General features: G+C 45.1%; 1 pseudogene; it reads right to left on the bottom strand.

Annotated features, from left to right (window-relative positions):
• The window catches only part of LOC139764050 (protein O-mannosyl-transferase TMTC1-like), a 571,510-nt pseudogene that overhangs the window by 134,260 nt on the left and 421,107 nt on the right, over nt 1–16,143 (bottom strand).

Raw genomic sequence — 16,143 nt, forward strand, 5'->3', positions numbered from 1 at the left:
CTCAGGCACCTAACCATGAATAATACATACATTAAATAACCTACCAACCAGTTAACAATACAGTCACCCCCCATTTTTTAAAAAATTCCACTGCAATTTCATCCAAACCTGCTGCCTTGCCGGCTTTCATCTTCCGCAAAGCTTATACTACCTCTTCTCTGTTTACCATATAATTTTCCCTAACCCTCTCACTTTGCACACCACCTCGACCGAAACACCCTATATCTGCCACTCCGTCATCAAACACATTCAACAAACCTTCAAAATACTCACTCCATCTCCTTCTCACATCACCCCTACTTGTTATCACCTCCCCATTACCCCCTTCACTGAAGTTCCCATTTGCTCCCTTGTCTTACGCACTTTATTTACCTCCTTCCAAAACATCTTTTCATTCTCCCTAAGATTTAATGATACTCTATCAACCCAACTCTCATTTGCCCTCTTTTTCACCTCTTGCACCTTTCTCTTGAATTCCTGCCTCTTTCTTTTTTACATCTCCCATTAATCTGCATTTTTTCCCTGCAAAAATCGTCCAAATGCCTCTCTCTTCTTTTTCACTAATAATCTTACTTCTTCATCTCACCACTCACTACCCTTTCAAATCAACCCACCTCCCATGCTTCTCATGCCACAAGCATCTTTTGCGCAAACCATCACTGCTTCACTAAATAAATCCCATTCCTCCCCCACTCCCCTTACCTCCTTTGTTCTCACCTTTTTCCATTCTGTACTCAGTCTCTCCTGGTACTTCCTTACACAAGTCTTCTTCCCAAGCTCACTTGCTCTCACCACTCTCTTCACCCCAACTTTCTCTCTTCTTTTCTGAATACCCTCACAAATCTTCAACTTCGCCTCCACAAGATAATGATCAGACATCCCTCCAGTTGTACCTCTCAGCACATTAACATCCAAAAGTCTCTCGTTCGCGCGCCTATCAATTAACCCGTAATCCAATAACGCTCTCTTTTCATCTCTCCTACTTACATACGTATACTTATGTATATCTCGCTTTTCAAACCAGGTATTCTAAATCACCAGTCCTTTTTCAGCACATAAATCTACAAGCTCTTCACCATTTATATTTACAACACTGAACACCCCATGTATACCAATTATTCCCTCAACTGCCAAAATTCTCAACTATGGATTCAAATCAACCATCACCATAACCCGGTCTTGTGCATCAAAACCACTAACACACTCATTCAGCTGCTCCCAAAACACTTGCCTCTCGTGATCTTTCTTCTCATGCCCAGGTGCATAGGCAACAGTAATCATCCATCTCTCTCCATCAACTTTCAGTTTTACCCATATCAATCTATAATTTCCTTTCTTACACTCTATCACATACTCCCACAACTTCTGTTTCAAGAGTAGTGCTACTCCTTCCCTTGCTCTTGTCCTCTCACTAACCCCTGACTTTACTCCCAAGACATTCCCAAATCACTCTTCCCCTTTATCCTTGATCTTCGTTTCACTCAAAAACAAAACATACAGGTTCCTTTCCTCAAACATACTACTTATCTCTCCTTCTTTCTCATCTTGGTTACATCCACATACATTTAGACACCTCAATCTGAGCCTTCGAGGAGTATGAGCACTCCCCGCGTGACTCCTTCTGTTTCCCCTTGTAGAAATTTAAAATACAATGAGGGGAGGGTTTTCAGCCCCCCGCTCCCGTCCCCTTTAGTCGCCTTCTACGACACGTGAGGAATGCGTGGGAAGAATTCTTTCTCCCCTATCCCTAGGGATATATATATATATATATATATATATATATATATATATATATATATATATATATATATATATATATATATATATATATATATATATATATATATTGAGAGTCCTTCATCAGTGGGCTGGTCATGTCTCCTGCCCTTGGTGTCCTACCGGAGAACGCTTGGTCTCAGCGGTGTCTCAGCCTCCAGGAGCCTCAGCCACAACTTTGCTGAGAACGTGACATAAATTTCAGAAATTGAACTACGGGGGAAACGGCGATCAAATTTAAAGAGGGAAGTCAGCACCACAAGTAAAGCATCCGCCTCGAAGGCTCAGAGTGGGGTGCCTAAATGTGTGTGGATGTAACCAAGATGTGAAGACCCTTACTGGAAAAACAATCACTCTTGAAGTAGAACCTTCAGACACAATTGAAAATGTGAAGGAAAATAGTGAAATTGGAGAAAAAAATGTAGCTTAGACATTGAAGCTTATTGATACAGTGGTTAAATTGATGAGAACTGCTATTGACGTTTGTGTAAATAAATTATACATTTCCTTTTTTCCATAGCCAGAGGTTGAACCATAATGTGACATTCTTTTTTTTCATTCATTTCAAGCTAGAAGTTTCAGTTTTCTAAATTGTTTCTTACATTTCTCATATGTATATATATGTATGTGTGTGTGTGTGTATATGTGCGTATGTACGTGTATGTGTGTGTATGTGTATATGTATATATATATGTATATTATCCCTGGGGATAGGGGTGAAAGAATACTTCCCACGTATTCCTCGCGTGTCGTAGAAAGCGACTAGAGGGGACGGGAGCGGGGGGCCAGAAATCCTCCCCTCCTTGTATTAACTTTCTAAGATGGGAAACAGAAGAAGGAGTCACGCGGGGAGTGCTCATCCTCCTCGAAGGCTCAGAGTGGGGTGCCTAAATGTGTGTGGATGTAACCAAGATGTGAAAAAAGGAGAGATAGGTAGTATGTTTGAGGAAAGGAACCTGGATGTTTTGGCTCTGAGTGAAACGAAGCTCAAGGGTAAAGGGGAAGAGTGGTTTGGGAATGTCTGGGGAGTAAAGTCAGGGGTTAGTGAGAGGACAAGAGCAAGGGAAGGAATAGCAATACTCCTGAAACAGGAGTTGTGGGAGTATGTGATAGAGTGTAAGAAAGTAAATTCTCGATTAATATGGGTGAAACTGAAAGTTGATGGAGAGAGGTGGGTGATTATTGGTGCATATGCACCTGGGCATGAGAAGAAAGATCAAGACAGGCAAGTGTTTTGGGAGCAGCTGAATGAGTGCGTTAGTGGTTTTGATGCACGAGACCGGGTCATAGTGATGGGTGATTTGAATGCAAAGGTGAGTAATGTGGCAGTTGAGGGAATAATTGGTATACATGGGGTGTTCAGTGTTGTAAATGGAAATGGTGAAGAGCTTGTAGATTTATGTGCTGAAAAAGGACTGATGATTGGGAATACCTGGTTTAAAAAGCGAGATATACATAAGTATACTTATGTAAGTAGGAGAGATGGCCAGAGAGCGTTATTGGATTACGTGTTAATTGACAGGCGTGCGAAAGAGAGACTTTTGGATGTTAATGTGCTGAGAGGTGCAACTGGAGGGATGTCTGATCATTATCTTGTGGAGGCTAAGGTGAAGATTTGTATGGGTTTTCAGAAAAGAAGAGTGAATGTTGGGGTGAAGAGGGTGGTGAGAGTAAGTGAGCTTGAGAAGGAGACCTGTGTGAGGAAGTACCAGGAGAGACTGAGTACAGAATGGAAAAAGGTGAGAACAATGGAAGTAAGGGGAGTGGGGGAGGAATGGGATGTATTTAGGGAATCAGTGATGGATTGCGCAAAAGATGCTTGTGGCATGAGAAGAGTGGGAGGTGGGTTGATTAGAAAGGGTAGTGAGTGGTGGGATGAAGAAGTAAGAGTATTAGTGAAAGAGAAGAGAGAGGCATTTGGACGATTTTTGCAGGGAAAAAATGCAATTGAGTGGGAGATGTATAAAAGAAAGAGACAGGAGGTCAAGAGAAAGGTGCAAGAGGTGAAAAAAAAGGGCAAATGAGAGTTGGGGTGAGAGAGTATCATTAAATTTTAGGGAGAATAAAAAGATGTTCTGGAAGGAGGTAAATAAAGTGCGTAAGACAAGGGAGCAAATGGGAACTTCGGTGAAGGGCGCAAGTGGGGAGGTGATAACAAGTAGTGGTGATGTGAGAAGGAGATGGAGTGAGTATTTTGAAGGTTTGTTGAATGTGTTTGATGATAGAGTGGCAGATATAGGGTGTTTTGGTCGAGGTGGTGTGCAAAGTGAGAGGGTTAGGGAAAATGATTTGGTAAACAGAGAAGAGGTAGTAAAAGCTTTGCGGAAGATGAAAGCCGGCAAGGCAGCAGGTTTGGATGGTATTGCAGTGGAATTTATTAAAAGAGGGGGTGACTGTATTGTTGACTAGTTGGTAAGGTTATTTAATGTATGTATGACTCATGGTGAGGTGCCTGAGGATTGGCGGAATGCGTGCATAGTGCCATTGTACAAAGGTAAAGGGGATAAGAGTGAGTGCTCAAATTACAGAGGTATAAGTTTGTTGAGTATTCCTGGTAAATTATATGGGAGGGTATTGATTGAGAGGGTGAAGGCATGTACAGAACATCAGATTGGGGAAGAGCAGTGTGGTTTCAGAAGTGGTAGAGGATGTGTGGATCAGGTGTTTGCTTTGAAGAATGTATGTGAGAAATACTTAGAAAAGCAAATGAATTTGTATGTAGCATTTATGGATCTGGAGAAGGCATATGATAGAGTTGATAGAGATGCTCCGTGGAAGGTATTAAGAATATATGGTGTGGGAGGAAAGTTGTTAGAAGCAGTGAAAAGTTTTTATCGAGGATGTAAGGCATGTGTACGTGTAGGAAGAGAGGAAAGTGATTGGTTCTCAGTGAATGTAGGTTTGCGGCAAGGGTGTGTGATGTCTCCATGGTTGTTTAATTTGTTTATGGATGGGATTGTTAGGGAGGTAAATGCAAGAGTTTTGGAAAGAGGGGCAAGTATGAAGTCTGTTGGGGATGAGAGAGCTTGGGAAGTGAGTCAGTTGTTGTTCGCTGATGATACAGCGCTGGTGGGTGATTCATGTGAGAAACTGCAGAAGCTGGTGACTGAGTTTGGTAAAGTGTGTGGAAGAAGAAAGTTAAGAGTAAATGTGAATAAGAGCAAGGTTATTAGGTACAGTAGGGTTGAGGGTCAAGTCAATTGGGAGGTGAGTTTGAATGGAGAGAAACTGGAGGAAGTGAAGTGTTTTAGATATCTGGGAGTGGATCTGGCAGCGGATGGAACCATGGAAGCGGAAGTGGATCATAGGTTGGGGGAGGGGGCGAAAATTCTGGGGGCCTTGAAGAATGTGTGGAAGTCGAGAACATTACCTCGGAAAGCAAAAATGGGTATGTTTGAAGGAATAGTGGTTCCAACAATGTTGTATGGTTGCGAGGCGTGGACTATGGATAGAGTTGTGCGCAGGAGGATGGATGTGCTGGAAATGAGATGTTTGAGGACAATGTGTGGTGTGAGGTGGTTTGATCGAGTGAGTAACGTAAGGGTAAGAGAGATGTGTGGAAATAAAAAGAGCGTGGTTGAGAGAGCAGAAGAGGTTGTTTTGAAGTGGTTTGGGCACATGGAGAGGATGAGTGAGGAAAGATTGACCAAGAGGATATATGTGTCGGAGGTGGAGGGAACAAGGAGAAGAGGGATACCAAATTGGAGGTGGAAAGATGGAGTGAAAAAGATTTTGTGTGATCGGGGCCTGCACATGCAGAAGGGTGAAAGGAGGGCAAGGAATAGAGTGAATTGGAGCGATGTGGTATACCGGGGTTGACGTGCTGTCAGTGGATTGAATCAAGGCATGTGAAGCGTCTGGGGTAAACCATGGAAAGCTGTGTAGGTATGTATATTTGCGTGTGTGGACGTATGTATATACATGTGTATGGGGGGGGGGGTTGGGCCATTTCTTTCGTCTGTTTCCTTGCGCTACCTCGCAAACGCGGGAGACAGCGACAAAGTATGATAAAAAAAAAAATAATATATATATATAAATATATATATATATATATATATATATATATATATATATATATATATATATATATATATATATATATATGTATATATATATATATATATATATATATATATATATATATATATATATATATATATATATATATATATATATATATATATATATATATATATATATATATATATACATATATATATATATACATTGAGATATATAGGTATGTATATTTGCGTGTGTGGACGTGTATGAATATGAATGTGTATGTGGGTGGGTAGGACCATTCTTTCGTCTGTTTCCTTGCGCTACCTCGCTAACGCGGGAGACGAGACAAAGCATAATGAATAAAAATAAAATAGATAAATATATATATATATAAAGTGTGGACTCTGATGCAATTGAGATTAGTGAGGAAATTGACTTGCTTTCCAATCGTCATTTCCTGAAGGTAGAGTTAGACACACGGTTTCCGTTTCGTTGATTGTAAGTGATAGGAACATGGGAGAACAGGAATCATCTTTAGGGACTTTTTCGGTTGATGATGACCGAGCGGATGAAGATGGCTGACGGGAGGGAACTCTTCCGGCCAAGAACATGATGATATGAGTACATAAGAAAGCTATAAAGACTATGGTGTGATTGTGGTGAAGTACGTACGTTATGATGACAGGATGGAAGACATGGAACAGGTAGATGGTCTGTACGTGTGCCGATAGATAGAGCCTAACTAATTAGAAGAATAAAAAGATTTTGGAAACTCCAAAAGAGAATAAAGTGACGGGAAGGTAAACTTAGAATATCAGTGTTATATACAGAGTTGGGTTACTGAAGGACATGGATGAGGCAAGAATAGCGATGACACGTCCTGGATGGAAGTCATAGATCATAGTGTTGCCGGAGCTGAATGAAAGGTCACTCTGGAGTGAAGTAGACATGAGAGAACGGAGAGAAGAAAGGAACATGGAAGATGCTGCCCATCTGATTGTTGAGCAGTGTTGATGATAACCCCGTGTTGTGTGTTGAGCAGTGATGATGATAACACCGTGTTGTGTGTTGAGCAGTGTTGATGATAACACCGTGTTGTGTGTTGAGCAGTGATGATGATAACCCCGTGTTGTGTGTTGAGCAGTGTTGATGATTACCCCGTGTTGTGTGTTGAGCAGTGATGATAACCCCGTGTTGTGTGTTGAGCAGTGTTGATGATAACCCCGTGTTGTGTGTTGAGCAGTGATGATGATTACCCCGTGTTGTGTGTTGAGCAGTGATGATGATAACACCGTGTTGTGTGTTGAGCAGTGTTGATGATAACCCCGTGTTGTGTGTTGAGCAGTGATGATGATTACCCCGTGTTGTGTGTTGAGCAGTGATGATGATAACACCGTGTTGTGTGTTGAGCAGTGATGATGATAACCCCGTGTTGTGTGTTGAGCAGTGATGATGATAACACCGTGTTGTGTGTTGAGCAGTGATGATGATAACTCCGTGTTGTGTGTTGAGCAGTGATGATGATAACTCCGTGTTGTGTGTTGAGCAGTGATGATGATAACACCGTGTTGTGTGTTGAGCAGTGATGATGATAACCCCGTGTTGTGTGTTGAGCAGTGATGCTGATAACCCCGTGTTGTGTGTTGAGCAGTGATGATAACCCCTTGCTGTGTGTTGAGCAGTGATGATGATAACCCCGTGTTGTGTGTTGAGCAGTGATGATGATAACCCCGTGTTGTGTGTTGAGCAGTGATGCTGATAACCCCGTGTTGTGTGTTGAGCAGTGATGATGATAACACCGTGTTGTGTGTTGAGCAGTGATGATGATAACCCCGTGTTGTGTGTTGAGCAGTGATGCTGATAACCCCGTGTTGTGTGTTGAGCAGTGATGATAACCCCTTGCTGTGTGTTGAGCAGTGATGATAACCCCGTGTTGTGTGTTGAGCAGTGATGATAACCCCTTGCTGTGTGTTGAGCAGTGATGATAACCCCGTGTTGTGTGTTGAGCAGTGATGATAACCCCTTGCTGTGTGTTGAGCAGTGATGATAACCCCGTGTTGTGTGTTGAGCAGTGATGATAACCCCGTGTTGTGTGTTGAGCAGTGATGATAACCCCGTGTTGTGTGTTGAGCATTGATGATAACCCCGTGTTGTGTGTTGAGCAGTGATGATGATAACCCCGTGTTGTGTGTTGAGCAGTGATGATGATAACTCCGTGTTGTGTGTTGAGTAGTGATGATGATAACCCCGTGTTGTGTGTTGAGCACTGATAATGATAACTCGTGTGTTGAGCAGTGATGATAACCCCGTGTTGTGTGTTGAGCAGTGATGATAACCCCGTGTTGTGTGTTGAGCAGTGATGATGATAACCCCGTGTTGTGTGTTGAGCAGTGATGATGATAACCCCGTGTTGTGTGTTGAGCAGTGATGATGATAACCCCGTGTTGTGTGTTGAGCAGTGATGATGATAACCCCGTGTTGTGTGTTGAGCAGTGATGATAACCCCGTGTTGTGTGTTGAGCAGTGATGATAACCCCGTGTTGTGTGTTGAGCAGTGATGACGGCTTCCCAGGTGTTTTGTTTCTTAATAATGATTGGCGAAGACTGATACAGTATCTATCAGTCTCCTGGTTAAGAGCTGGTATGTTGTGCGAGAGGAGGCACGAGAGGAGGCAAGGGAGGAGGCAAGGGAGGAGGCACGAGAGGAGGCACGAGAGGAGGCAAGGGAGGAGGCACGAGAGGAGGCACGAGAGGAGGCAAGGGAGGAGGCACGAGAGGAGGCAAGGGAGGAGGCAAGGGAGGAGGCAAGGGAGGAGGCAAGGGAGGAGGCACGAGAGGAGGCAAGGGAGGAGGCAAGGGAGGAGGCACGAGAGGAGGCACGAGAGGAGGCAAGGGAGGAGGCAAGGGAGGAGGCAAGGGAGGAGGCAAGGGAGGAGGCACGAGAGGAGGCAAGGGAGGAGGCACGAGAGGAGGCACGAGAGGAGGCACGAGAGGAGGCAAGGGAGGAGACACGAGAGGAGGCAAGGGAGGAGGCAAGGGAGGAGGCACGAGAGGAGGCAAGGGAGGAGGCAAGGGAGGAGGCTGGAGAGGAGGCAAGGGAGGAGGCAAGGGAGGAGGCAAAGGAGGAGGCACGAGAGGAGGCAAGGGAGGAGGCAAGGGAGGAGGCTGGAGAGGAGGCAAGGGAGGAGGCAAGGGAGGAGGCAAAGGAGGAGGCATGAGAGGAGGCTGGAGAGGAGGCAAGGGAGGAGGCACGGGAGGAGGCACGAGAGGAGACACGAGAGGAGGCAAGGGAGGAGGCAAGGGAGGAGGCACGGGAGGAGGCAAGGGAGGAGGCAAGGGAGGAGGCAAGGGAGGAGGCAAGGGAGGAGGCACGAGAGGAGGCACGAGAGGAGGCACGGAAGGAGGCACGAGAGGAGGCACGAGAAGAGGCAGTCTAGCAGAGGGGAGACGTATGAGGTGAAGACACTCACTGACCTGATGGCCTCGCTGTAGTGAAACTTGGCGAGGTCTGCGTTGCCCAGGTCCCTCTGGAGGTTAGCGAAGTTGTAATGCATCTTGGCGTTGTGGGGCAACGTCCTGAGCCCCGCCCTGCACGTGCACGTTGAGGAAGATGAGAGAAATGCAACACACTGATGTAGTGAACCTGACATCCTAATAACTTCTGTACAGCTCAACTCGAAAATACTTAGAAACGGTAAGTAAAATATGTTAAATAGAGAACCATGATGTTGTATCTGATTGCCTTCAAAACGTCATAAAAATCTACTTCCCAAATATCGAGAGATATTGAAGGGAAGATCATGACCAAGTTTATAATAGATTACACTCCGGTAACCATCATTGACCCTATACACTAGTGAGGCAGACGGAACAGTTTAGTTCACATCATCTAGTTATCATGACACACTCTCTCACCATGTGTATTGACACACTCTCCCACCATGTGTATTGACACACTCTCCCACCATGTGTATTGACACACTCTCCCACCATGTGTACCGACACACTCTCCCACCATGTGTATTGACACACTCTCCCACCATGTGTATTGACACACTCTCCCACCATGTGTACCGACACACTCTCCCACCATGTGTATTGACACACTCTCCCACCATATGTATTGACACACTCTCCCACCATGTGTATTGACACACTCTCCCACAATGTGTACTAACACACTCTTCCACCATGTGTGCTAACACACTCTCACCATGTGTACTGGCACTTTCCCACCATGTGTACTAACACAATCTTCCACCATGTGTACTAACACTCTCGCAACATGTGTACTAACACACTCTCCTACCATGTGTACTAACACAATCTCCCACCATGTGTACTGACACACTCTCCCACAATGTGTACTAACACACTCTTCCACCATGTGTGCTAACACACTCTCACCATGTGTAATGACACTCTCCCACCATGTGTACTCACACACTCTCCCACCATGTGTACTAACACATTCTCACACCATGTGTACTAACTCACTCTCCCACCTTGTGTACTAACACACTCTCCCACCATGTGTACTCACACACTCTCCCACTATGTGTACTAACACACTCTCCCACCATGTGTGTTAACACACTCTCCCACCATGTGTACTAACACACTCTCTCACCATGTGTGCTAACACATTCTCACACCATGTGTACTAACACACTCTCCCACCATGTGTGTTAGCACACTCTCCCACCATGTGTGTTAACACATTCTCTCACCATGTGTACTGACACACTCTCCCACCGTGTGTACTAACACACTCTCCCACCATGTGTACTGACACACTCTCCCACCATGTGTGTTAACACACTCTCTCACCATGTGTACTGACACTATCACACCATGTATACTCACACACTCTCCCACCATGTATACTGACACTCTCCCACCATGTGTACCCACACACTCTCCCACCATGTGTACTGACACTCTCCCACCATGTGTATTCACACACTCTCCCACCATGTGTACTAACAAACTCTCCTACCGTGTATACTAACACACTCTCCTACCATGTATACTAACACACTCTCCTACCCTGTGTACTAACACACTCTCCCACCCCGTGTACTAACACACTCTCCCACCATGTGTACTAACACACTCTCCCACCATGTGTACCAACTCGCTCTCCCATTGTGTGTACTAGCACACTCTCCCACCATGTATACTAACACAATCTCCCACCATGTGTACTAACACAATCTCCCACCATGCGTACTGACACACTCTCCCACCATGTGTACTAACACACTCTCCCACCATGCGTACTAACTCACTCTCCCACCATGTGAACTAACTCACTCTCCCACCATGTGTACTAACTCACTCTCCCACCATGTGAACTAACTCACTCTCCCCCCCGTGTGTATTAACGCACTCTCCCACCATGCGTACTAACATTCTCTCCCACCATATGTACTAACACAGTCTCCCACCATGTGAACTAACTCACTCTCCCACCGTGTGTACTAACACACTTTCCCACCATATGTACTAACACACTCTCCCACCATGCGTACTAACTTACTCTCCCACCATGTATAATAACTCACTCTCCCACCGTGTGCACTAACGCACTCTCTCCTACCATGCGTACTAACACACTCTCCTACCATGTGTGCTGACACACCCTCCCACCATGCGTACTAACACAATCTCCCATCATGCGTGCTAAGCACTTTCCCACCATGTGTACTAACACACTCCTCTTCCACCATGTGTACTAACACACTCCTCTTCCACCATGTGTACTAACACACTCCTCTTCCACCATGTGTACTAACACTCTCTTCAACCATGTGTACTAACACACTCCTCCTCCACCATGTGTACTAACACACTCCTCTTCCACCATGTGTACTAACACACTCCTCTTCCACCATGTGTACTAACACACTCCTCTTCCACCATGTGTACTAACACACTCCTCTTCCACCATGTGTACTAACACACTCCTCTTCCACCATGTGTACTAACACACTCCTCTTCCACCATGTGTACTAACACACTCCTCTTCCACCATGTGTACTAACACACTCCTCTTCCACCATGTGTACTAACACACTCCTCTTCCACCATGTGTACTAACACACTCTTCTTCCACCATGTGTACTAACACACTCTTCTTCCACCATGTGTACTAACACACTCTTCTTCCACCATGTGTACTAACACACTCTTCTTCCACCATGTGTACTAACACACTCTTCTTCGTGTACCAACATACTCTTCAATTACTGGTCGCACATCCAACTTTCACAACCACAACAATGTTTCTCTCACCTGGACCGTAAGTAACCAGGATGACCTGTGGTTGTTGACAGGTCATAACCATCTTCCACTCTCTCGTTATGACCGTTTCCTGTATGGCAGCAGTAGTTAATGAATAACTACTGGTAGATACCAGTAACCATTAATCACTACCAGTAACGACCAGTAACGAATAGGTAGCCAGTAACAACGAGTAATCACCAGTTAATACCAGTAACTAACCGTATAGTTTTAACAACCAGTGACTACTGATAATCACCATAACTACCATAACTACCAGTAACCGCCAGTAACTACCAGTAACTACCAGTAATGTCCAGTGACTCTCAGTAACTACCACTAGCCACCAATAACTACCAAAGCCACTTTTAATTACCGGCAATCTCTGGTAACTACCAGAAACCAATAGTAACAACCTGCAAGCATCACTAACTGCCAGTAACTACCATAACTACCATTAACGAACAGTTAGCTAGTTACAACCAGCATTCATCAGGAATTATCAGTAACTATTCCTAATCATCACTAACTACCAATAGACATCAATAACAGCCAGTCGTAATTACCGATAATCACCAATTACTCCCAGTAACTACCAGAAAAACACTAGTAACTACCCATAAACACTTGTAACTAGCAGGAGAACTTACTAACAACCTCCAGTAACTACCAGTAATGACCCATAACTACCAGTAACCACCATTTGCTACCAGTGGCCACCAGTAACTAGCAGTAACCTCTGATGGCTATTAGTAATTACCACTAGTCACCAGTGTTTACTAGTAACCACCCGTAATTGATCATCATAACCACCAGTAGCAACTAGTGAGGAACTACCTGTAATTATCAGTAACTACCAATAACTACCAGTAATTGCCAATAACGACCAATTACTCCTAATCACCCTTCAAAACTACCAGTAACTACGTGTGAACACCACCGTCTATCAGTGAACGTCGATGGCTACCAATCACCACCCTAATTAAGAGTAACTACCAATTACCACCAGTGACTCACGGTAATCACCAGTAACTACCAATAATTACTACCAGTAACCACCAGTAATTATCAGTAACTACAAATCATATCACATATTATCTCTACTGGCAGTTACGACCGATCACTCTCATCCATCACACCACACTATCAGTCACCATCATCATCATCATCATCCATCACACCACACTATCAGTCATCATCATCATCCCTCACACCACACTATCAGTCATCATCATCATCATCATCATCCATCACACCACACTATCAGTCACCATCATCATCATCATCATCCATCACACCACACTATCAGTCATCATCATCATCCCTCACACCACACTATCAGTCATCATCATCATCATCATCATCCATCACACCACACTATCAGTCATCATCATCATCATCATCCATCACACCACACTATCAGTCATCATCATCATCATCATCCATCACACCACACTATCAGTCACCATCATCATCATCATCATCCATCACACCACACTATCAGTCATCATCATCATCATCATCCATCACAGCACACTATCAGTCATCATCATCATCATCATCCATCACAGCACACTATCAGTCATCATCATCATCATCATCCATCACACCACACTATCAGTCATCATCATCATCATCATCATCATCCATCACACCACACTATCAGTCATCATCATCATCATCATCCATCACACCACATTATCAGTCACCATCATTCCTCACCTTCTCCATCACTCACCAACATCACCACCACCATTCACCATATTTCACTAGTATCACCACCATTCTCCATCATTCACCATTATCATCCCCATTCACCATCATTCACCAGTATCACCACCATTCACCATCATCCACCAGCATTACCACCACCATTCACCATCATTTACCAGGATCACCACCATTCACCATCAGTCACCAGCATCACCACCACCATTCACCATCAGTCACCAGCATCACCACCACCATTCACCATCAGTCACCAGCATCACCACCACCATTCACCATCATTCACCAGGATCACCACCATTCATCATCAGTCACCAGCATCACCACCACCATTCACCATTAGTCACCAGCATCACCACCACCATCACCATCAGTCACCAGCATCACCACCACCATCACCATCAGTCACCAGCATCACTATCACCATTCACCATCAGTCACCAGCATCACCACCACCATTCATCATCATTCACCAGCATCACCACCATTCACCATCAGTCACCAGCATCACCACCACCATTCACCATCAGTCACCAGCATCACCACCACCATTCATCATCATTCACCAGGCATCACCACCATTCACCATCAGTCACCAGCATCACCACCACCATTCACCATCAGTCACCAGCATCACCACCACCATTCACCATCAGTCACCAGCATCACCACCACCATTCACCATCAGTCACCAGCATCACCACCACCATTCATCATCAGTCACCAGCATCACCACCACCATTCATCATCATTCACCAGGATCACCACCATTCACCATCAGTCACCAGCATCACCACTACCATTCACCATCAGTCACCAGCATCACCACCACTATTCTCCATCGTCACCAGCATCACCACCACCATTCACCATCAGTCACCAGCATCACCACCACCATTCATCATCATTCACCAGGATCACCACCACTCACCATCAGTCACCAGCATCACCACCATACACCATCAGTCACCAGCATCACCACCATTATTCTCCATCAGTCACCAGCATCACCACCACCATTCATCATCATTCACCAGGATCACCACCATTCACCATCAGTCACCAGCATCACCACCACCATTCACCATCAGTCACCAGCATCACCACCACCATTCATCATCATTCACCAGGATCACCACCATTCACCATCAGTCACCAGCATCACCACTACCATTCACCATCAGTCACCAGCATCACCACCACTATTCTCCATCGTCACCAGCATCGCTACCACTATTCTCCATCGTCACCAGCATCACCACCACCATTCTCCATGTCACCAGCATCACTATCACCATTCACCATCAGTCACCAGCATCACCACCACTATTCTCCATCAGTCACCCGGGGTGTCAGTCAGGTTCAGTCATCAGTCACACTCACTTCCCCTTGTTCAGCAGGACTCACAAGAAGAGCGTTTCCCTGGACTGCCAGTCTCGGTTCCTGTGTAGCGTCCTGCAGGAGAGGGCGACCAGCAGCAGCAGGAGGCATGGCGCCCTCCACCGCCCTGCTCGCGACACCCCCACACTGACCAGCACGGCGTAGCCCAGGCTGTAGGAGGACACAAGGGAACCCAGGTAACGTAAGATCTGATGTTGTATGACGAAGTTACATGATGAAAGACTGACATCATCCTAAACTGTTGGTTGGCTGGTTATCTGGGCTTTAGGCTCGTTAACCGCCAGTTATTAACGCCGTCAGTGTCAAATTACATCAACCAACCCCCGTAAGATCTTGAGCACCATCTTCACGCGTTAAGATGATTCTGAAACTACTCCGTCATTATGCAAGTGGCCCGTCTTCTTGATGGAGTTGACAGAGAAATAGCGATGAAGGACTTGCAGTTAGTGCTGGGAATGTGTAATGATTATTTTAGTATACTTTGTCGCTGTCTAACACGTTAGCGAGGTAGCGTAAGGAAACAGACGAAAGAATGGCCCAACCCACCCACATACACGTGTATATACATACACGTCCACACACGCACATATACATACCTATACATCTCAATGTATACATATATATACACACACAGACATATACATATATACACATGTACATAATTCATACTGTCTGCCCTTATTCATTCCCGTCGCCACTCCTCCACACATGAAATGATAACCCCCTCCCCCCGCATGTGCGCGAGGTAGCGTTAGGAAAATACAACAAGGGCCACATTCGTTCACACTCAGTCTCTAGCTGTCATGTATAATGCACCGAAACAACAGCTCCCCTTCCACATCCAGGCCCCACAAACTTTCCATGGTTTACCCCAGACGCTTCACATGCCCTGGTTCAATCCATTGACAGCACGTCGACCCCGGTATACCACATCGTTCCAATTTCCTC

Source organism: Panulirus ornatus, chromosome 48 (assembly GCF_036320965.1).
Source record: "Panulirus ornatus isolate Po-2019 chromosome 48, ASM3632096v1, whole genome shotgun sequence".
Classification (NCBI taxonomy): domain Eukaryota; kingdom Metazoa; phylum Arthropoda; class Malacostraca; order Decapoda; family Palinuridae; genus Panulirus; species Panulirus ornatus.